Source organism: Lepidothrix coronata, unplaced genomic scaffold, assembly GCF_001604755.1.
Source record: "Lepidothrix coronata isolate B3197 unplaced genomic scaffold, Lepidothrix_coronata-1.0 Scaffold214, whole genome shotgun sequence".
Taxonomy (NCBI): Eukaryota; Metazoa; Chordata; class Aves; order Passeriformes; family Pipridae; genus Lepidothrix; species Lepidothrix coronata.
This window is the reverse complement of record NW_016690394.1, coordinates 1,047,012-1,069,489: the sequence shown is the minus strand read 5'-3', so window position 1 is coordinate 1,069,489 and position 22,478 is coordinate 1,047,012. Positions and strand designations below refer to the sequence as shown.

The 22,478-nt window shown below is 43.7% G+C and overlaps 1 protein-coding gene across 1 annotated transcript in view; it reads left to right on the top strand.

Annotated features, from left to right (window-relative positions):
• Positions 1-22,478, top strand: part of IFFO2 (intermediate filament family orphan 2) — a 38,810-nt gene that overhangs the window by 2,420 nt on the left and 13,912 nt on the right. The window lies entirely within an intron of this gene.

The following is a 22,478-nucleotide window of genomic DNA, read 5'->3' as shown; positions in this document are numbered from 1 at the left end:
TCACAGTCTTTTTTTGGGGGATTGGCTCTTTCATCTGGGGCCTTGAGCACACTTAGGGAGCAATACTGTGCTGTTTAAATTCCCTTCTGGCACTCAGAGTGGATTAACCAATTCCATTGAATTTCCATGAGCTCACGGGGTGTTGCAGTGTTTGTCGGCAGCCCTGCAGACATTGGGATTGGGTTTGTTTGTGCAGGGCAGGGATTCTCTGCCCTGGCACATTTGTGTGTCTCTACCTGTGTATAAATGCGCACTTTGGGGTTCCCTTATCTTGCTGTGATCTCTTTGATGCTCAAGTTTTATTTAGGGAACTGAGCTCCAGGTGGAAAAGAAGCTTTGTGCCCATCTTCTGATGGGGCTGTTGGGGCTTGCAGAGAGTTGGGCGCGTGCACAAGTTCTCAGCACAGGTGGGTGACCAAGAAGTAACTATTTATTGCTTAATTTAGGAACAAGCAAAACCCACAGCCTTTTTGGAGCAACCAGGCCAAGGACCCACCAACCCCACATCCAGGGGTGCTTAAGCAGATAGTGATAATTACACTGATTTCTTAAAGCAGTGGAGGCTTTTCCCCCTTTCTGGGGAGACCACTTGATTAAGGAGGTCAGGGCTAGCAAATGTTTCTGGTTTGAAATATTTGGCCACCAGGAAACCACCAGGCAGGTGATGGCAGGGAGTGCTACTCCAGGAAATACTGAATTTCAAAGACTCATCTGTGATGTGTCTGTTGTTGTTGAAGACAAACTCATGGATGTCACGCTTGTGAACTGAAAAAATCAGTGATGGAATTTGAAGGAGAAATAACTCCTTTTATTTCCTTTCTTTTAAAGGAAAAACAGCTTTACTGCTGTTAAATAATAGTGGAAGATCATTCAGGATGCTCTCTCCAATGAAATTCTGCCTGTGCAATTTTTGGGCTTTTTTCGGGGAAAATACATTCAACTCCTTTGTTCCATTTCCCAAAATAATTGTTGTTGGACATCCTAACACAAGGAACTGGAGTTCTGAGGTCTAGGCAATAGTAGAGTGCACAGTCAGTCAAGCACATAGATCATATTTTACCCAGGCTTGTGCTTGTACCTGAAGTAAAATGTTCCCTCTAAGGAGCCCTATTTCAGACCAAAACTGCTTTTTCTTCCCCCCCTGATGATGTTATTTTACTGAAATGGTGTATAAGTTTGAATCTTTTTCTACTTAACATGTTGTACAATCTCATATTTTTTAGTAATGATTGTGATTTTACACTGGGGGTTATGATTTCAGCTGGGGGAATGAGCAACTGGAAGAGTTTTGTAGGGAAAATGAAGCTTAATTTTCTTTAGTTTTTGTTCAAACTGCTGGTATTTAGAAGAGCTTTTCATCATAGATCTGATTCCAAATCAGATAATTTTATAGTTTATCAGATCTTTTGTAACATTTTATCTATTACTACCCTTTTAACAAGAAAAGATCAAATTATCTTTTTGTAAATTTGCACTTTTGCAGTCAAACCAGCTCAATAAAAAAATACTTTCAGGGACAGTTGACTGAAAATGGAGGAAAGTGTCGGATTTTTTAATTTGAAACATGCAGGTGAAATGGTTTTTTTTCCAGACAGAATAAAAATAATAATCAACTGTTCTGGTTCACCTCCTCTGAGGTGAGGTGGAACAGCTGGGGGGGGTTTATATGAGCAGTGTTGCAATCTTGGATCTCTGTATCCCTCTGTCCATGGGGAACCACAGGAGGATAAACAGGTTTAAGTGTGTGACCCTGTGAGGGATTTGAGGTTACTGTTCAGGTTATTTAGAGGGAAAATGTGGGATCTGAGGAGCAGTTGGGGTGTGAAACCAGCCCAGCCCTTTGTTGTGTTACTGCCTGTCCCTGTAACATGTTTTTTGAGAGCTTTGTTCAGGTTTTATGGAGCTGAGAGGCCTCAATACCTCAACTGGCAGGTGCTGGGGAGGGTCCACCTGAGAGCTGAACTGGGAAGGGGAGAACAAATGGGATTTTCCCCCCTGTTTAGTTAAATCCTGTTGCTGATCAAGGCTGAAGTGCTGCTGAAGGCACAAGGAATGTGTCAGGGGGTGAGCCAGGACACCCCAGACCCGGCTCCTTCAGGTGAGGTGTCCCCCCTTCCACCTGGAGACCTCCCTGGAAGTATCCAAGCAGATCCCTGGAAGATCCCAGCTCATCCCTGTGTGTTGTGACAGTGGAGATGCTGCTGTGTGTGGCCGGCCCAGCTGCTGACTTGGTGAAATCCTTCTGCAGTCATTCCCTGCTTTTTTTTTCCCTCTGAGCTGCAGGAAGACAGAACTGCCTGTGCAGAGCTCCACTCTCAGCACTTGAATAGATTTGTATATTATGGTTTCACAATTATTCTTAATTGCTGCAGATATTGTGTCTGCCAGATGTTGGTTGTCTTTTCCAGTATGGGCTTAACCGTTACTAAGAGCTGAACTGGAAATAATTGTTTTACCTCAGGATGGTATTTCATTTGGAAGATTAATAAAGTCCACTTGAAGAAGAGATTATCTTAAATTTGCTGCAGCTGGAAAGGACAAAGATTATCATTGTCAAAGGCAGAGAGCGTCAAAACTCACTGGAGCTTGTTTTTTTAGAGAAGGGAACTTAATAAAAATGTGCTTAAGATAAGCCCTGGAGGAATGTCTGAAAACTTCTAAGGCTAAAATATCAGTGGTAACAAGATGCAAATGTTACACGTAGACCCAATAAAAACCAAATAATTTCTTCATCCCTCTGGAGGAATATGCCCAGTGTGGCAGACTGTCCCTGCCCCAATTGGTCACAGAGCTGTCTCTGCATAAAGCCACACTTAGATATCAATTTAATTCTGCTATTTCTGCTTTTCTTTTTATGTTTTGGAGGGATAATTACATTTCAATGTGGCTTTTTGCTGAAAATTACTATTTTTTACAGCTTCCAGAACAGCCACTCAGCCTGGTCTGGGGGATTTTTGATTCCCTCTTACAAGATGTGAAGTTTGATATTAAATGCTCACTCTGGTGAAACCTGAGACTCAGGCTTGAAAAGCCTTTTTTTCAGAGGATGTCTGTTTTCACTGTGGAGAAGGGATAAAATTGTCTAATGTGAAAAAACTTGGCTGTATAACACAAATATCCAATTATAATTGTTGGTTGGAAAGTGGTACTGCTTGGAGCTGTGCAAATTAAGCACCGTAAGAATAACGTTGCCTTAAATAATACCATCTTTCCTTCTCTGAGACTGCTGCAAAGACACATGTGTGTGTACACGGGTATCTGGAGCACTCTAACGAATCTCAGGTTTAGTAATTTTTTTTCGATGGCTGGAAACTGGAACTTCTGGGTTGTAGTAACGGAGGAGAAGTTTTGGAAGGAGAGGAAGATGTTTGCCTTTGATCCTGCTTTCTACTGGGGCTGTATTTTAAGTAGATAAATCCCTGTGTGTGCCGTAAACTGGTTTGTAAGGGGAGCGACCAGGGAGGGCTGAGATTGTTAGGAGTGATTTGAAGTAACTGTCTTAGCTCTGCAAGTTATTCTGAGCTTTATCTTTGCTCTGAATTCTAATTAAAATAGTGAATTTGTAAATGAACTGGAAGAAAAATCACCCCCTCGTGTTGTGGTTGAGTTTCAGAGAAACCTGGGCCAGGATTTGTGCTGAGTTTTTCAAGAAAAAGCTTCCTCTGCTGCAAGAGAACCACAGGGCTTTCTCTGTGTGTTTTGAACTTACCTTTGGGTTCCTTCCATGACTCACCCTGGGAGACTTTGGGCTTTCTGAAGGCAAAAACCCCAGATTTTCAGAGCACAGCGTAACACTGAGTAGGTCTGGGAGCAAAACCCCTGTGATAGCTCTGATCTTAAGCTCAAATAATCTCCCCAGACCCTTGCAATTTAGGGCTGAGGTGAGAACAAACACAGAAACAAGTTATTTCCAGCTCTTCGTCATGGATAATCATGGGCTTTTGGAGCAGGATTGGAGCTAAAGAGAGCCCTGAACCCACCTATGGCTCAGCAGCTGCTTTTTTGTGGTTCAGGGTTTGTGGTGATGATCTGCCAGGTCTCAGTTTGGCTTCCTGCATCTGCTTTTCTCTGACTAAATTTACTTTTTTTTTTAAATTTTGCTAGAAATATTCACAGATTGTTGTTTTTTACAAGGGACCTCGAGGCTCCCTTCCCACCTGGGATATTCTGATTAAAATCTCCATTTTAATGTTTAAACCCAGCTTCTTTTGTTTCTACGTGAAAGGAGGAGATTTTTTCCACTTTCTTCAAGTTTAAGAGCTGAACAGTGTGTGTCTGTACGTTGTTCAGTGTAACTGAAACTCTTCTTTAGCCTCGTGACCTTGTTCCAAGAACTCTGAAGTGATAAGTAAGGAGCAATAATGAAAGGTAACAAATGATAGGAAATGTTAGGAAAAATGGGTCAAGATTGCTTGGGAAACAAGGCACAGGGAAATCATGGAATCAGACTGATTTGGGTTGGAAGGGACCTTAAAGATGATCCAGCTCTACCGTCTGCCACGGGCAGGGACACCTCCCACCAGCCCAGGTTGCTCCAAGCCCCGTCCAACCTGGCCTTGGACACTTCCAGGGATCCAGGGGCAGCCACAGCTTCTCTGGGCAGCCTGTGCCAGGGCCTCCCCACCCTCACAGGGAAGGATTCCTTCCCAATATCCCACCTAAACCTATTCTTCTAATGCACAGCTGTGTTTTTAAACCAGTTTTCGGACTCTGCCCTGCTCTGCCCCACCACACACGTGGCTTCTGCAGGGGGTTTGCTTCATTTTCCTGTCTCCAGTTTCATTTTGTATCAGTGTTTCAGTGCTCTCCAGCTGCTTTCCTGTGCTGTGTTATCTTGATCATGTTTTTCTTAAATTTCTAAGCATTCTGTTCTTGCGTCTGAAGGGAAGGAACTTGCCTCCACTTTATGATATATTTGGAATAAGGGGCAGAAACACGATTACTTTAATATGGCGATAGCCTGGGCACACTGAAGGCTTGTTGAATTTCAGGTACCTTGTTAAAAGGCTTTGATTTGGGTCTGTCTTTGCTCACAGCGACAGGACAAGAGGAAACGGCCTCGAGTTGCATCAGAAGAGGTTTAGACTGGATATTTGGAAAATTCCTTCATGGAAAGGGTGGTCAGACACTTGAACAGGCTGCCCAGGGCAGTGGTGGAGTCCCCATCTCTGGAAGTGAGGCGAGGGGAACAGGATTTAGGTGCCTGTACCTGCTACTGATGGAGGAGCCATTTAGGAGGGTGGGATTTGGTTTTGATGATGAATAAATAAGTGTTTCCTAATCCCTGATGTCACCTGGTCTAGAAACAGTTCTTATCAGATCATTCTGCTTCAAATTAAACTTGAAAAAAGCTCAGGTGATCTGCTGGGGTGTTAGCAGAGGCCATGCTGGATGCTTTGTGGAAATTATGGGGATTCAATGACTTCTTCTAGTGCTGTGGCAGAAAGTGGCAACTGGGAGACAGGTATTTTACCACAAATGGGTTACCAAGGTGATTAGTTTCAAAAACCTTTTAAAAAATTAAATTGTTAGCTGTTGTTTACAAGACTTAAAGTGTATGGGAATCTTTTGTGTGTTGTGTTTGCTGTGAGTGGTGTCAATCCATTTACAAAAATGACTCTGGATCTCCTTCAGTAACAGAAAATCAAGAGGGCTGGGAGTGAATGGTGCTCTGTGCCCATTTAGGACAAGTCCTGCTTGTTAGTGACACAGGACATGGACCAGTGACAGTGTCACTGTGTGAATCACAGATGATGTGATTCCTGCAGCCCTTTTGTTCCAGCATCTCCACACGAACTCATCTCCATGTGACTCGCTGGGGACTGGGCTCCATTTGGAAGCAGCTTGCTGGACTTGATGTGTCCCAAAACGTTGTTAATTTGAATCCTCATCCAAGGAGATTTTGGGACTGAACGGAGTCACATCAGCTTTCTGTGTCATGGCTTCAAAAATAGGCCCAGTGCTGCTCGTTCTCTCTGGAGACATGTTCACTTGTCCCTTTTTTTGGCTTTTTCTGCTCAGAAAGCAACAACATTCATTGTTTTAGAGAAGGACTCGAGCTGGGTGGGATCAAAAGCTTGATCACTGCTGTAGTATTGGAGCTCAGAGTTTAACCTTCAATCGATGCTCATTTCAGTGTGTTTATTGTGAATTTGCACTGAAATTCAATAGAAACCAAGACTTGATGCTACAGCCTGTGCCTAAATTCCATGTAACTTCCCAAATCTCTTGGTGCTGTGGACAAACCATTTAAGATTTCCCAATCTTAAGCTTGCCTGGGAGCAGGTAAACTTGAGCTAAAGCTCTGTATTATCTGCTTATGGGGACACAGGGCTGCCACAGCCTCACAAACCCAGTTTTATTTGCTGTGAAAGGTTTGGGGGTTGTGTGTGTCCCAGGACTGGGTGGAAAACATGACTGCTCAGAGATCCTGGACTTCATGTGGGCAAGAAAAGTTGTTAATTTGCAGTGGCTCATTAAGCCAGAGGAAGGGATGATGAAGGAAGCCATGAGGTACAGCAGGACTGGATCCCCTTTTCCCTTAAATACAGTGTTTAGTCCATGCGGTGACTCAGGCTGGAATTTGAGATCAAAGGGATCCTGGCTCAGAATTTATTCCAAATCAGTGGTTCCAATGGAAAATCTATTTCTGCCTGTGGATTCTTACAGATAAAATTTGTCTCTGAGGGGAGAAAATAGAACTATGCATTTTTTTTTAAATGCAGCTCTCTTTTACACAGAGAACAGAATTTAAATTTATCAGGCCCATGTCAGTTCAATCATTAGAAGCCAAGCCCTGACAAGTCAAATCTAGTTAAAAAGAAGACTAGGTATTGGTGTAAATTTACGTAATTCTATAAATTGGCAAGGGCACATTAATATTGAACCATAATGGGAAATATTTTAATATTAATGTTTAATATTTCAAACAGCTGTTGTCATTGAAACTGCTACAAGAAAATCCCCCTCTTGCAGGCAGAAACTAAATCTTTATTTTCCCCTCTAAACTTTTCCATAAGGCACTGACCATATGGTGAAGCATTGGGCAGTCTGGATTCTTTTTCCAACTCTTCTATTAAATTTTTTCCCCAGATGACTATTCCAGAATCACCTTCCCTTTGGCTGTTTGTCATCCACACAATTTTGAAACCATTCTTTTTTATTATTATTATTTTTCTCCCTTTTTTATTGTTTTGTTTAAGGAAAAGAGGGGGGAAAAAAAAGCACTTCAGAACTCCTTAATGCCCTGGAAAATGTTTTCCCACTAATCTGTATTCTTAGCTGCTGGCTGTCAGTGGGAGACCAGCTTTTCTTGTTAAAGGGACAAAGTGACCAAGGGAATGATGTCCCACGTGCAGAGAGGCTGTGGAGTGTTGTATCCCCTCGGGAATGGCTGTGATTCCCGTGGTGAAACTGCCCCGAAGGACAGTGAGCTCTGCTGGGCCTGATCTGCAAATAAACCCATTTTCCTTCCTTTTTCTCTTCCCTTCTGGGCATCAGATCCTTCTCTCCATTAATATGCAATGCAGGCAGGCTCTTCCCTGTTCAGTTTTGATGGCTGGAGGGAATTTTCTGTCTTATTATTTACTGATTCCTTTTAAGGTAGGTGGGAGCCTCACCCAGGACAGACCCTTAGCTGTGGGTGCTGAGGGACTGAGCTGCTGTTGTTTTGTTTCAGCCCTGAAAGAAGTGTCACCCTATTTCCTTTTCCTTTTCCAGTGTTCAGTGAAGCATTAATTGCTGTTTGATCTTTCTCCTATAAAATTCCCAGTGAGATACAGCTCTAGGCCTGGGGGCAGGGATTTAGCCCCGTGGTGAGCTCTGATTTAGGGGGGGTTTAGGTCCATGACTCAGCTTAATTCTCCTGTAATTGTATGGCAGCTGAATGAGGTCACTGTCTCAGTCACTCTGGTCCTTTTCCCTGGCCTTTTGCTATGAGGGAGGGCTGAAAGAATTAGGATTGTTCAGCCTGGAGAAGAGAAGGATTTGGAGTGACCTAATTGTGGCCTCCCAGTACCTGAAGGAGCCGACAGGAAAAATTGAGAGGTAGTATTTATTTACAAGGGCCTGGAGTGACAGGACAAGGGAATGGCTTCCCACTGACAGAGAGTAGGGTTGGATGAGATATGGGGAAGAAATTCCTCCCTGTGAGGGTTGGGAGGCCCTGGCACAGGGTGCCCAGAGAAGCTGTGGCTGCCCCATCCCTGGAAGAGTCCAAGGCCAGGTTGGACAGAGCTTGGAGCAACCTGGGACAGTGGGAGGTGTCCCTGCCCATGGCAGGGGGTGGAATGGGATTGGCTTTAAGGTCCCTTCCAACCCAAGCCATTCTAGGATAACCACGTTTGCCCCAGAACTCTCTGCTGTCCATCCCTTCCCCTCCACACATATCCCAGGGTTGTCAGTGCTCTCATTGTTTATACCCCCCAACTACTAAAAATCAAGTACTAAACAATTTTGTTATTGGAAACAGAGCAAAAAACAACTATTACATTTGTGTGAATTTCAAACTGTTTTGCCTTTGTACAAGTATTTAAAAATGCCTAATGTTGGATGTTATATCCCAGCTGTCATCTTTATTAATTCTCTTCCATCTAAATGGCAGGGTGCTGTGGTTTAATGATAGTTCTCTAAGGCTGGTCACCATAATTAAGTAGGAATACTAAACTTTATTAATCTGCCCATTGTACAAGAGGTGATTAAAACAGTTTAAACAGAACATTCTTCTATTTGTTGAAGGCCCATGTGAAGAGTGTTGTGTGTTCCTCAGGTGTTGTCGGAGCCCTTGAAGAGCAGTTTATTTCTTACTTGTTGTTAGTACTTGTGTTCTTACAATCCTGACACTGCACTTAAATATATTTACCTTTGCAAAGGTAATAAAACTCTTAAAATGCAGATACAAGAATGGATCTAGAGGAGCACTGTTAGGAGTTCTGTGTGTTCCTCAAGTGTTGTCGGAGCCCTTGAAGAGCAGTTTATTTCTTTTTTTATTACTTGTGTTCTTACAATCCTGACACCACACATGAGAAGTACAGTTAAATATATGTACATTTGCAAAAGTAATAAAGCTCCTGAAATGTAGATATTGGATCTATAAGAGCACTATTAGAAGTGCTGTGTGTTCCCTCCAGTGTCCTCAGAGCCCTCAAACAACAGTTTGTTTATTTTGTTGTCAGAATCTTGACACTACACACATAAAAGGTGCCCTTAAATATATTTACTTTTACAAAGGTAATAAAACTCTTAAAATGTTGATGAGATAATGGATATATAGGAGCACTGTTGGGAGACTTTGATACCTGCTGGATGTGTACTCCACCTGTCCTCCTGACTCCTGAGGGCAGATAAACATTATCTTTTTTTAATGAAAAGCTTATTTGATCTTTAGTAGCTTCAGTAAAAGTATTTAGTATTGGAGCAGAGATTAAGGTGACTAACTCTTTGGTTTGAGTTTGAATGACTTTAGCTCTCAGTTTTGAGGCTGGTTCTTAAAGGATATGGAAGAAGAGGGAGGGCAGAGGAGATACAGCTAAAGACAAGGAGAGCAGGGAACACTTCAAGTGCAACTTGCAAGTATTTTTGCCATTTCAGGCTGAAGAACTGCAGAAGTGAATGAAAATGGTGCTGTAATAAATTCCAACTGGATCTCGGGTTCCTTTGCAAAGAAGAGTAATCCTGATCTCTTATCACTTGGTCTTATGAGAGCCTTTGAGAATTCATCATGGCCAGGCTTCGCGAACGAAGATTTGGGAAGGGCTCTACCCACATTTGTTGCAAGCGTGTTGGTGGCTGAAAAGGCCAATATGAGACAGGCATGTCCAGTTGCAAAAGGCACAGCAGAAAGACTCCTTAGATGGTATATTCTGCAAGGCACGATTCTTTCTGCGTTGCCTTTTCTCCTCAAGAGTGATCCTGTGTGCTTTCTCAAAAGCATCAGCAGCGTTATAGATGCTGTGTCTCCAGGCCTCCCCATTGGAGGCCAGAGTAGACCAGTTATGGTGGTCGATATGGTCAAGGCTGAGATGTTGTTTTAGGGAGTCCTTGTATCTTTTCTTCGGGGCTTCTCTCTTGCGGCAGCCGGTGGCAAGTTCACCATAAAGCAAGGTCTTAGGGAGGCGGTGGTTGGTCCTTCATCCTGGAGACGTGCCCTACCCAGCACAGCTGTGTTCTCAGCAACATGGCCTCAATGCTTGTGACTGCTGCCTGTTCTAGAACAGATGTATTGGTCACATCATCTGACCAGTGGATGTTTAGGATTGTACGGAGGCAGCGTTGATGGAAGCGTTCGAGGAGTCGCAGGTGGTGGTGGTAGATGACCCATGATTCAAATCCGTATAGGAGAGTAGACAGCACAATGCCTCTGTAAACACTGATCTTGGTACTTTTCTTCAGGTGTTTATTTCGCCAAACCTTTGAGAATTACTGAGGTGATAACAGCAGTGGTTACAGCACAGCTGGGAAGGAAGGGCTATATACAGAAAGCATTTACTCATGAAATCAGTGAGTAAATAAAGGCGTTTTATGAGAGAGGATGTTAAACACTAGTGTTCTGAACTTGGTGCAGGTTCCATTCTAACAGCTAAATTTAGCAAGTCTACGTTTAATTACACAGTTCAGCATTTATTTACAGAATGGATCAGTGTTTCCCTGAAATGGGTGATTTACCTCATTACTGAAACGAGAGAAGATGGGAGTATCTCTTGGACAGGAGGTGGGGTCCATGTGTTGGTGGGTGACAGTAACTGTTGGAAATGGTGCTGTCTTGGGTTATTTTGTGCTGTGCCAATGATGTATTTCTTTTTCTTTTAAGGTCACCAGGGAGCTCAAATGCAGCATGTGCCATTTCAGGTGTATCCCTGAAAGCAATCCTTCAGGAAGGCCATCAGTGGAACTGGATTTTTTTTCAGCTATGGGAATCAGGCAGAGCCTTGGTTTGCTCAGTGACCCCGAGCTCACTGTGCAAACCTCTCCTCACAAGGGTCCTACCTGGGGATCCTCTGGGGAAACTTCCCTTGGACCCACAGACTCAATGTGAGTTTACTTTTCAGTTCCAGAGAATCCCTGCTCCACCTGGAGAGCAGGAGAGCCCTAGTGCAGCACTCACAACACCCAGGGCTCCTGAAGTCACAAGGCAGTTGTAAAAAGAAATAATCCTCATCCTACATGGGAAAACTTTCCTGTAGTTACAAGCCTGGTGGATGATTCCTTAGAGCTGTGATGTAAGAATATTCCATGGAGTCACAAGCTGAGATAATGCACTATTTTAACTTGGCAGCCTCTACAAGGACATTCATGAGAGCTTTCATTAGGTGTTTATAGGAAAGAGAAAGGAAAAACATGCCACAGAAGTTTGCCTGGACTTTCCGACAGCTTAGCCTTAGATCTTATTATGGCTTTAAATCTCTCCTGGAACTACTTGTCTCCTCAGCTGCCAGAATTTTGGCCAAGTGTCTGCCTGGTGCTGAGAGGCCTCGGCAGCAGGAGGTGTGAGATTACAAGTGAAATGTAGTTCACCCTAAAAATACAAATGGATTTTTAAAACAGTGATGGTGAACATTAGAGCACACTTTTATATCATGTTTTTTAAGTGGCTGCAAGGCTAGAACTACATAGAATTGTTCTCCTTTGTACTACAGGTGTTCTTGATTATAAGTAGATTTACAATCTGGTTTATTGTGTGCTTTCTTTCTCTTATTCTTTTTCCTCTTGCACAAGAACCTTCCTCCATACTGATGTTTTTATCAGCTCTGGAAGTCTCTCCTGTGTTCTGGGGATGATTAAAAAAAAAAACAAAACAACAAAAAACTCCCAACAAAGTAAAATAGAAAAAAGAACTGAGAGTTCAAGGTAAAAAAAAAGGAAAAGTGAGGGAAGAGGGGAAATTTTTTTGTGGAAAAATATGGATTCTTCTTGTGTTGCTTAAAAACTTGAGGAAAAACCTTGCAAATCAGCTCAAGTCTCACGTTCTGGATTTTATCTCGAAGTGATGAAGTTCTTGGGGTTCTTGGCCTCAGAAACAAGTCCTGCCAGATTCTGGTGTAGTCTGGGTGCTGGTAATACCTTCACTGGCCTGTTTGATTTTTTTAATGGCTATTTTATATTGCTCTAAAATGAATGTGCTGAAATGGAGGTGAAGGACTAAGAGTTTGAAGGGAGTGTGCTGGGAGAGGATAAGCAGGATGGGACCCCCTGCTTTGGAAATCATAGTGTATCGAGGCCAGTTAAATTTTTAGCTTGGAAAATGGGAGTTGAAAGTCATATTTGATGGAGAGCTGCAAAGAGCTTTTATTTATTGCAAATATTTGCTTAACACTACCTAATGTGGATTTTTCCGAAAGTCCTCATGTTATTAGTCTTGAATCTTAGCAAACTATTAAAACTGTATCGAAGGCTGGAATAAGATTGAGTTTTTTGTTGGTTTTATTTAATTTTTAAAAATTTATTTACTTTTTTTCTACTTTTTTTCTTTTAAGCTTCAGCTTCTGGGCCAGGCACGCTGGCTCCTATCTCCTGCTGTTGAAATACATTTGATTAAATGAAGAGCATGAGGCAATTCTGAAGTTTCCCTAAACAATGGCTGGATTTTGCTGGGATTGCTCTGTGACTCAGTTATAATAATCCCTTTCCATTGTGCAGTTTCATTGCTGTGCTGGAGTTTTGTTGGGAACTCCCTTATAAACAAACCAACTTCCAATTTGCAGGAGATGCTTCTCCTCGCTCCGTTCTGTGCCGCCACAGCCTGTATTTATTCCAGTAATGATGTGGATGCTGGAGATGAGCTGTCCAAAGGAATCACATGGCTTTACTGGGACACTGGGATAATGACACTCTGTGTTCCCCAGCCCAGCCTCCCCTTTGTCTGCTCAGGGGCTCTGAAGCTTGTTTTGACCTTTTCAGTGCAGGAAAACAACAATCCTACAAGTTTCTCACGTTAGCACTTGGACCAAAAAAATTGGAGATGATGAATAGCCTGTGCAAGTGAAATGAGATTTAAAAGCACTAGATGGGCTTCTGCTTCCTGCCCTGCTATTGCAAAAAAAGAATACTTCAAGATATCCAACTTCTGCTTCTCATTTGTTCAGAGATGCTGAACATGTCTATAATGAAATTTAACCCCCCTCCATTCCACAGGTGGGAAGATAAACATAAAGCTGTTTCTCAGGCTGGTTTTTGGATTTTCCAGGAAGCTTAAAAAAAATATTGACTTAAATCAGTCCTTTTCTTTAGGCTCACAGTCCTTCACCTTAAGTTTTATAGGTCGATGATCTTAGAGATCTTTTCCAGCCTTATTGATTCTATAGCATGTGTTGCTGCATTTTGGTAATATTTTCTTCAAAGAGAGTGGTCATTAGTGAGTTTATTCAGCCGAATTTCCCAGCAGTTTCATATATTTGCCTGTGCCACAGTGTTAGGGCAAAACACCTGAACGCACAGTGTACTAAATACCATAAAATTGCAGCTTTTCCATACGCAGAGCTGCAAAAGAAATGTAAATAAATGTCTATACATGCTGAGCTGTCATTGATGCAGGAGGTTTGTAGTCCTCATGTTTGCTAGAGATTCCCTTACATGGGAATTCAGTATTTGATAATTAACTCGTAGCCAGCAGCACTCCTAGCAATGTAATCCTGTGCTTTTCGGATTACCTGTTTCCAAATGAGGCAGAGTAATTACTTTATCTGCACTTGTGACAACAGTTTTACAGGAATGGGATATTCTTTGGGGCTGTTCCCTGAGCTGTGCCCTCAGTTTTCTCGTGCAGGCCTGGAGGAGAGCTCTGTGTACCCCTTAGTGGTAAAGGAGATAAAGAGTTGATGTGTTAATGTGGAAAAATGAGTGTGGAGCTGCTGTTCTGTAGAAAGCACTTTGGTCAGACAGCAAGGACTTGTCTGTGAGCTGAAAATGAGAGTGTGGCACAGAGACTGCTGGTCCGGGCTTTAGAAAAATGGGATTCCTTCCCAATTTTACTAGTTCCTGGAGTTCTAGTGGAACTTCCCCCTGCTTGCATGATGGGGGTTGGAATGAGAAGGTCTTTGAGGTCCCTTCCAACCCAAATTGTTCTGTGATTCTCCGTTCCCTCTTTGTTTTCTAATTTTGCCAGTCCATGGGTCGCTGGCCCAACATTCACCCTGAGACCTTTCAGAGGTAAATGAGAACAGCAGCACAGGAAAAACCCTGGGAAATATGAGGCCATCCTCCAATATTGTGAAATCAGGATGTGTCCACTTTAAATTTCCTTTTCATTATTAATAGAAGTATGTGTAGAGAGGGAAAGGAAAAATAAGCGGATATATCTACAAAATGGGGGAAATGCCTTGGATTTAATTGATACAAGAGGAGAAGAACTGGGAATTTGAGCATTTTCCCAGGAAGGCTGAAGTAGTAGCCTCCAAGGCTACAGTAATATTTACAAAGATGACTTAATTCTGCACAGTTGAGCTAAAGAGAAGCCCGACATGCAGTGCTGTGATTCTGATCATGCCAAAAGTGTCATGATCAAATGGGTGTTTGGGTACAAATATTAGACCAAATGGTATTTATTGTGCCAGGCGTGGACATATTCCTGCAGTCAGAGCTGACTTGTCAAGCAAAGTGTCTGTTTGCCATCTCCTTTCAGAATAAAATGTCATTGCAGATATCCTGGAGACACTGGAAGGTCCCACTTCCCTGCAGTTGCCTGAATTCAGACTAATTGTAGGAACTGAGTATCCTGGGGGCACAGGGAGTAGTAGTGCCTGTCTTAATGACAAAGAACAGCTTGCTAGAAGTTGATATTTTAGCTAATTCGATTCTTTTGCAGCACACGTCTCTGATGTGTTCCTGATGGCTCCAAGGCTGTCTTAAAAAAACCTAGGGGCTGTCTCAGAAATTGGAAGTTTAAAGTTCATCATAACATTTCCCTTTTGCAGTGGAGAACCTCCCAGAGGTTGTTGGCTTTTGACAGATTCTTCTCTGTGTTGCATATTTTCCCCCTCTCTACTGATGGTTTTGCCTAGTCTTGAGTTATTGATATTTTTCTAATTGTAGACTGGTTTATCCATGTTTTCCCCTCCCAAAACAAACACCCAGGCCAACCTGGTAAACCTTTCTTTGCCCAAGCTGCTGTTTCTCACAAGGCTCTTTTGTGAGGGCTGGTTCTGGGAATGCTGCAGTTCCTGGGAAGCTCTCTGGCAGTGGGAGGCAGGCAGTGCCTCTGCTCGTGTTACCAAACAAACCCCTCTCCCCTGCCCTGGGGGCTGCTCTGCCTCCCCCAGAACTGCATTTCAGCTGTCAAGAGCTGCAGTAGATCCCCACTGCAGTTATTTGTTCATGCTTAAGAGCTGTATACTTTGTCAAGGGTTGTAAACACTGTCCAGAGGAGTTTGACAGGAGTGAAAAATGAAGTTGCTGGTGCAGAGAGAAATAAACCCAGTTTTAGCTCTGCCTGCTGGGGAGGGGGAAAGCACATGGAAGGAATCCTTCCCTGGGAGGGTGGTGAGGCCCTGGCACAGGTTACCCAGAGAAGCTGTGGCTGCCCCATCCCTGGAAGTGTCCAAGGCCAGGTTGGACGGGGCTTGGAGCAACCTGGGCTAGTGGAAGGTGTCCCTGCCCATGAGGGGGTGGAGCTGGATCATCTTTAAGGTCCCTTCCCATCCAAACCAGTCTGGGATTTTATGAAATCTAATTCCATGAAATCCAGCTTGATCTCTTGTTTCTTGTGGTTTTGGTGCTGGGACATTTGAGGAGAAGATACAGAAAGCAAAGTTTAGTTTACCTTCTGTATCCATTATCATATCCTGAATTACATCCCAAGCCTTTCTCCACCAGCTCTCAATTGGTGGTATCTTATCAGCCAGAACAGTTTATGACTAACCCCAAATCATTTTGCCGCAGGAAAACGTTGTATTCCTGTGATGGCACAATGATGGGAGGTGTGGAGGACACTAGTGATAAAATGTTAATTTTAATTATACTCCCCTTCTAGAGTGTGGATACTTTATTTATAAAGATTGCACAGACAGAGGCCTTTTGTGGTTTTGTTCCTTTTGTTCCTCCTCAGCAGTTCTCCTTTCCCTGTTCCTGAGATGACCAGGAGTAGCAGAAGAGCCAGGCACAAATGTACACATGCCATGAGTTTCCATGAAACACTAAAAACAATTCCTGTAGCTGCCCAGGTTCTCTTCAGGAAGGTCCTCCTGGCTTCCATGGGTAGGAGTTGTGGCTTTGAACACTTCTGATGGGTTTGACCTTTTAAACAATATTTGAAGTCTTTCGTAGCTGCAGATGAGGCACATCAGTGATAGGCAGGTTTGAGTTCTGTTGTCTTTGGCCTGATCTTTCTCTCCAAGAGAATATGAACTGGGATTAGGAAAGCAAAGTGTGAGCATCAGAGAGGAAGCTGTGCAAAACTTTTCTGTCAGTGAAAGTAACTTTCCTACTGGCAGAAGATCTGGATTCTCCGGCAGAACGGTTTAGAAACCAGGCTGGTGATTAGATTTTCTTTCACTTGGCTGTGAGATTGAAAGTAACTCAAGCTCATAGTCAAGCACTTTTCCTTTGCAAGGACAGGAGGTGTTGTAGGTGCTTTCTGTGTTATATAAAATACACCGAGGACACCCCAGAGCAGCCCTACCTGCTGTTTTAGACCTGTTTTGAATCTTGTGTCTTTGTGAATGGATTTCTGTGTTGGGAGCTGGTCACAAGCACAGAAAGAGAGATCCAGAGCTTATCCAAGTATCAAAGGACACCTCAGCCTTCAAACTACCCTTTCAGGGCAGTGTGTTTGCAGGAATAAGTCACCCAGGAGTGGTGACTAGCTCTGTAGCTTCCAGTGTGTTTAATGTTGCTGGGAGTGTTACACAATTCCCTGTGGATTCTCCTGCTGTATTAAAAGCCCCATAATTTTCTCTCTGAAGGAATGCAGGCTTGGCTGCTGCTTTTACTTGATGTTGTTGACCTCTGGTGTCATTAGGCTTCTGTTTAAACACCTCGTGTGGTCAGCAAGGAGACGCAAAGGAACCTGGAGATGATTTTTATTGTGGTTCTAGTAACAGGCTAGAGCATCTTTCTTGTTGGGTGTAATCAGGAGGCATAATTAGGCAATGTTTTTCTGTAGAGTAAGTCCTTTTAGCAATTTTCTTCACAAGGAATTGCTGTTCAAAGGTCTCTTTGACTGTTTAAAGTAGAGCACCAGTCTAGAATAAGACTTGAATATTAACTTCTCCTTTATAATGGAACACCCCACAGTGCCAAAGGTGCCAGTTCTGCTCTGCGGTGATTTTGTGTCTCATCTAGACCATTGCTGGAAGTTTGGGGATAAACCCCCATTGCCCTGTTGTTTGGGAAATTTGATGCTGGAATGACTTCTAGCAAAGAGGTTCTGTGGGAGGATGTTGCAACAGGCAGAAACACCTCTTCACTCGAGTGCTGCACCCGCTGTGTCCCAGCCAGGCTCTAATGGAATCAGGCCTTCCCATTAATTAATACCTTTTACATGGAGCCCATCAACTAACATTTAATTTGCTTCAATAAAAAGGCAGGATCAAAATGATCAGTGCTTAGGATAATCTGGAAGATTCCCTGTATTTTACAGCATCTTAAAAATGCTCATTTAAACAAGAGGTGGCATTTGGAAGGAGCCAGTTGGTTAATGCAACTTTATGTCTAATTTAGTGCAAAACCATGACTGTAAGGAAAATGATCTCTTAAACAAGGATTCTAAAATCAGAGAGAATAGTGAATTGTTCGTTTGTTTTGGGGTTTTTTTTGGTTGTTTTGTTTAACAAAAAACCAGGAGGTTATGGACTCCCCATCCCTGGAAGTGTCCAAGGCCAGGTTGGACGGGGCTTGGAGCAACCTGGGCTGGTGGAAGGTGTCCCTGCCCATGGCTGAGGGGTGGACATGATGGTCTTGAAGGTCCCTTCCAACCCAAACCATTCTGGAATTCTGTGAAAGTAAAGAAGGCTTCACTGAGGTTCTTTTTTAATGAAATCCTTCTTGCATGGTCCAGCTCTATCAGCTAATGGAAACAGGCAGGCAGCTGTTGGTATTTACAATCCTGAACTGCCTTCCAGTCTCAGGAATGGTTTAGGAGATGGCAGATGTGGGCTCTCCTCTCAATTAACAAACACCAGTGCAAATGGTTAAATAGAGGCTGGTGCTGCAGCACAAGTCTGGTGTCACGAGGGTTTCTCTAAATCTGGCCAGAAAGTCTTGACTGTGATTCTTTCCCATCCCAAACTCTACCACAGTGTGTCTCTCCCCATGCCATGCCCTGGCTGATTCTGGGATTAAACTGTGGATCCTTTTTGTGTGGGAATCTGAGTCTGTACATCTGATGGGCCGTGAAGTCAGTTCCAGTGAAATCAGTGGGTAATAACCAGAGTTATAAACTGTAATATTGATATTTATTATCCGGGTGTTGGAAAGGGGATTAGTGGGCATGTTCCTACAGCCCCACAGGGGAGGTGTGAGTAAACTGTGTGTAACGACCGTGAGTAACGCAGGGATTAAATCGTTGGACTGGGGCGGGTTGGGTGTTAAATCTCGTGCCAGTGCTGCCTTGGGGCTCCTGTAAACAACAGATGGGCGTCAGAAGGAGCCCAGAGTGGTGAAGAACAGGCAGGAGCACCAAGCCGGGTCTGTAACCCATGACAAACCCTCCCGGGCAGCAGGGACATGTCATTACTTGGCCTTGCCATTTGCCTCCATCTCCCCGAGGTGTGACCCATCCGAGAACACATGAGGGGTGCTTTGTGTCCTCCCTCTCCTCAAGGTGTGACCCATCCGAGAACACATGGGAGGTGCTTTGTGTCCTCCCTCTCCCCGAGGTGTGACCCATCCGAGAACACATGGGAGGTGCTTTGTGTCCTCCCTCTCCCCGAGGTGTGACCCATCCGAGAACACATGGGAGGTGCTTTGTGTCCTCCCTCTCCCCGAGGTGTGACCCATCCGAGAACACATGGGAGGTGCTTTGTGTCCAAGGTGAGCAGGGCTGGGAGCAGCTCCTGCCACGAATGGGTTGGTGTTGTCTTAGTGTGCAAGAGAAACCAACGCTGCTGTTCCTGGAGCAGAGTGGGGGTTCTGTGGGTTTGGGTATCATGACTTGGTCATGTTTTTGTGAGCCTTTTATAATTATTGCTCGAACTAACACTTTAGTTTCCTGTTGTGGACTTACACCTAACAGCTCTGGAGTGCTTTCCTGTCTGCTGCTGCTCCTCTCTCCATAAACTGGTGGGAAGACACTCCAATAAATGAGTGAAAAGCTTCAGTCAGCACATGAGAAAGTGGCAGGGGAGATGCTTAGACCACTATAAAAATATCCTCTTGTTCCCTTTGGAAGTTTTCTCCTCTCCATGACTCTCCATAAAACCACCAGGAAGAAGGGACTTGTCTTCCTAAAGAGTTTTGCTTATGGAATAAATATTTTGTCATTAAGTATTACCTGATGAATATTTCATTCCTTGAGGGATATTTTAAATGAAAGAATAATGCAGTTGATACCATCAGGTAACTGCTCTGCTTGTGCCTTTCTGCCTTGAGCAATATCATTCTTAAACCAGTGTGTTTATACCTGGTGTGTTCTGTGAGCATGTTGTTTGTTGTTTGAATCAAACCAGACATCTGAAAATCATTTAAAAGACAATTACTGAACATTTTTTGGCAAGGAAAACTCCTCTAAAACTTTCCGTTCCAAAGGGGTTTTACCAATCTGCTGCAGTGGGTGATGCCCTTCACTGGTCGGTATTCCTGAACTGGCATCAATTCTGGGAGAGGAGAAAGGAAAATGGAACATTGGAATGGAAAATGGTCATGTTTGGTGTTCACAGAGTGAGAAAGTGTTCTGAAGCTTGTTGTGTCAACACAAACTGTTCAGTTTAATTTCATGGGCATTAAGGCTTGAACACTTAGAGAAGCTTTGAAGGGACTTATCCTGAGATGTCTCCATCTCTTCCCTGGGAGCTACAGAGGATACTGGGATCGGTGAGCTGGTTGCTACTCTTCCCATATCAGAGGAAGCACAAGTTTGTGGTGTGACTCAGCTTTACGAGAGCACTCTCTAAGCAGTGTTAATCCTGGCTGACTACTCGAGTGTTTTGTTTGCCCAATATCCTTCCCGTTAAAGGGAGCCGGCATCCTTTGTTCTGTAAGACAGGACTGCAGCAGGAGCTGGTTCTGAAGGGATGACGGAATGCCGACGGAATGCCACCGGAATGTGATGTGTCACATCTGGCAAAAAGGCTCCAAAAATTCGGACTAGCCCTTTATTTGGGGGTGGTTGGAGCTCAAACATCCTTAGGAGGTGGTAAAGAAGGAATAAAAGCCTGGTTACATTTGAAATTCATAATGCTGAACCTTTTTTTAAGAAGAAATAACTGAAAAGATAATAAGAAGCCCTAAAGTCCTGTAGGTTTGGATGGCAACGTTTCTGAGTTAGAAAAAACATTTTTGGATGCAGCTGGAAATCATTGCAATTGCTGCATCTGAGCCAAGAAATAAGTATATTTGGGAGCAGCTGGGAATTAATATCCTGCTGCAAGCATGGGAAGACTGCTGGTTTTCCAGCCATTTCCCTCTTGGGTATTATAGTCCTCATCAGACAACCACAGAGTCGTGGAATATCCTGAGCTGGAAGGATGATCCACAAGGATCATCTAGCCCAACTCCTGGCCCTGCACAGGCACCCCAACAATCCCCCCCTGTCCCTCAGAGCACTGTCCAAACCCTCCTGGAGCTCTGGCAGCCTTGGGGCCGTGGCACTGCCCTGGGGAGCCTGGTCAGTGCCAGCCACCCTCTGGGGGAAGAAGCTTGTCCTGAGATCCAACGTGACCCTTCCTGGCACAGCTCCAGCCATTCCCTGGGTGCAGCCACAGAGAGCAGGGATCAGTCCCTGATCATGCCCCTTTTTCCTGGCGTTATCCAGCTCTGGAGTTACCTGGCGGCTGCAGAGGTGATTATTCAGGTGGTGCTTCCCTATTCCTTGGGATGAAGGGAGCACCAGGAGCTTCGGGTCCCTTTCCTGGACATTTTCGGCTGCCCCACGTGTTTGCCAAGGAGCTGAGGACATCCACAGCTTGCTGGGATTAAGACTTGTGGAATAGTGTCTTCTCCTTTTAGATGGTAACTGAAAAGTGTTGACTGATATAAATGACTGGGAGAATAATTTAGTCTGTTGAATAATAAAGACATCAGAGCCATAACTAACATCCTCTCAGTGGATGCCGACTCCATACTGCTGGATTTTTGGAATGTGCAGCAGCACAGCTGCCAAGGTCCCTTTAAAGTCTAGTGTCTTCCAGCAAATACAGGATGATCACAGGAATGAGCAATCTTCCTATTGTCTCACTTCCTTGGAAGTTTAAATGGAGAATTAATCCTCTGCTCCATTGTCATCCTCTGCCTTCCTGCCCAGTCTCCTTCCTCTCCTCCCTACAAATAGTCTCCCGAGGTTTAAGTCTGAGGAGAAAGTAAGATTGGCATTTTTAGCTGTTAAATGAGGTTAATCAGCTTGGTGGTGGGTGGAAGAAATATGCTCTAGGGTTAAGAATATGATATTAATGGTTAGTAGGACCCCTTTTATCAATCCAGTGAAAATTTCCTTCTCTTAGGCAGGAACTTTCTGGTTAAAAATTGTCTGATTGTTTTATTGTCCCTATAATAAGCGGAACACAGGACCTGTGGGAGGGTGTATAGGAGGTGCCATCCTTTCCCCCTTCTCTTGAAGTTTTGAGTTTGACAGAGGGGGATTAGGGCTGTAAATCCCTGCTCTGTAAAATGCACTTTAACTGGCACAAAGCAAAGCAATGGAACTCCTGGAATTTCTGCAGGATGGGGAAGGTTAGTCTGAGCAGACTTGGAGCTGTGTAATCTTGGCAGCTGCCTGGAGTGGCTGAACTGGGGAGGAATGCTAATCCTTTTTCCTGACTTTTGCCATAGTCAGGAAAAATATGCAGATGATGTTTTCCAAAAATACATCCCTCTGCAGAATGACCAGGGTGAGGATGCAGTAATACAGCAGGATAACCTGGATGCAGCCAGGCTCCCTCATTCCAACATTTCAAACCTTGAGAAGCAGCATATCCATTTTTGCAGTGTCTGCTCAACTCCCGTCCATAACTGGCAGCAGGAACAGGGGGAATGATTCTCCTGTAACAGAAGGAGACCTTAGAATCTTGTAGATTGACAGTATAATTGCCTGCTTTAATTAATTTCACCTTCTTACCTTTGATATAAAAATCTGAAAAGCAAAGTTACTATTTTTATAGGAATATACATGTAATTAGTAGTCAAAAAAACAAACAGGGTATGGAGATCCAAGCTCAAACATTTGATGACAAATGCAAATTTCAGCATAAATATTTTACTCTGCTTGGCAATGAATCAATGCTGGTAAAAAGTTGCACAACAAATCTTGCTGCATAAATCCAACTTACACATGTTGTTGTATGGGATATTCCTGCCCCACAATGGCAGGGAAGAGTGGATGGAGCTGCAGTGTCAGC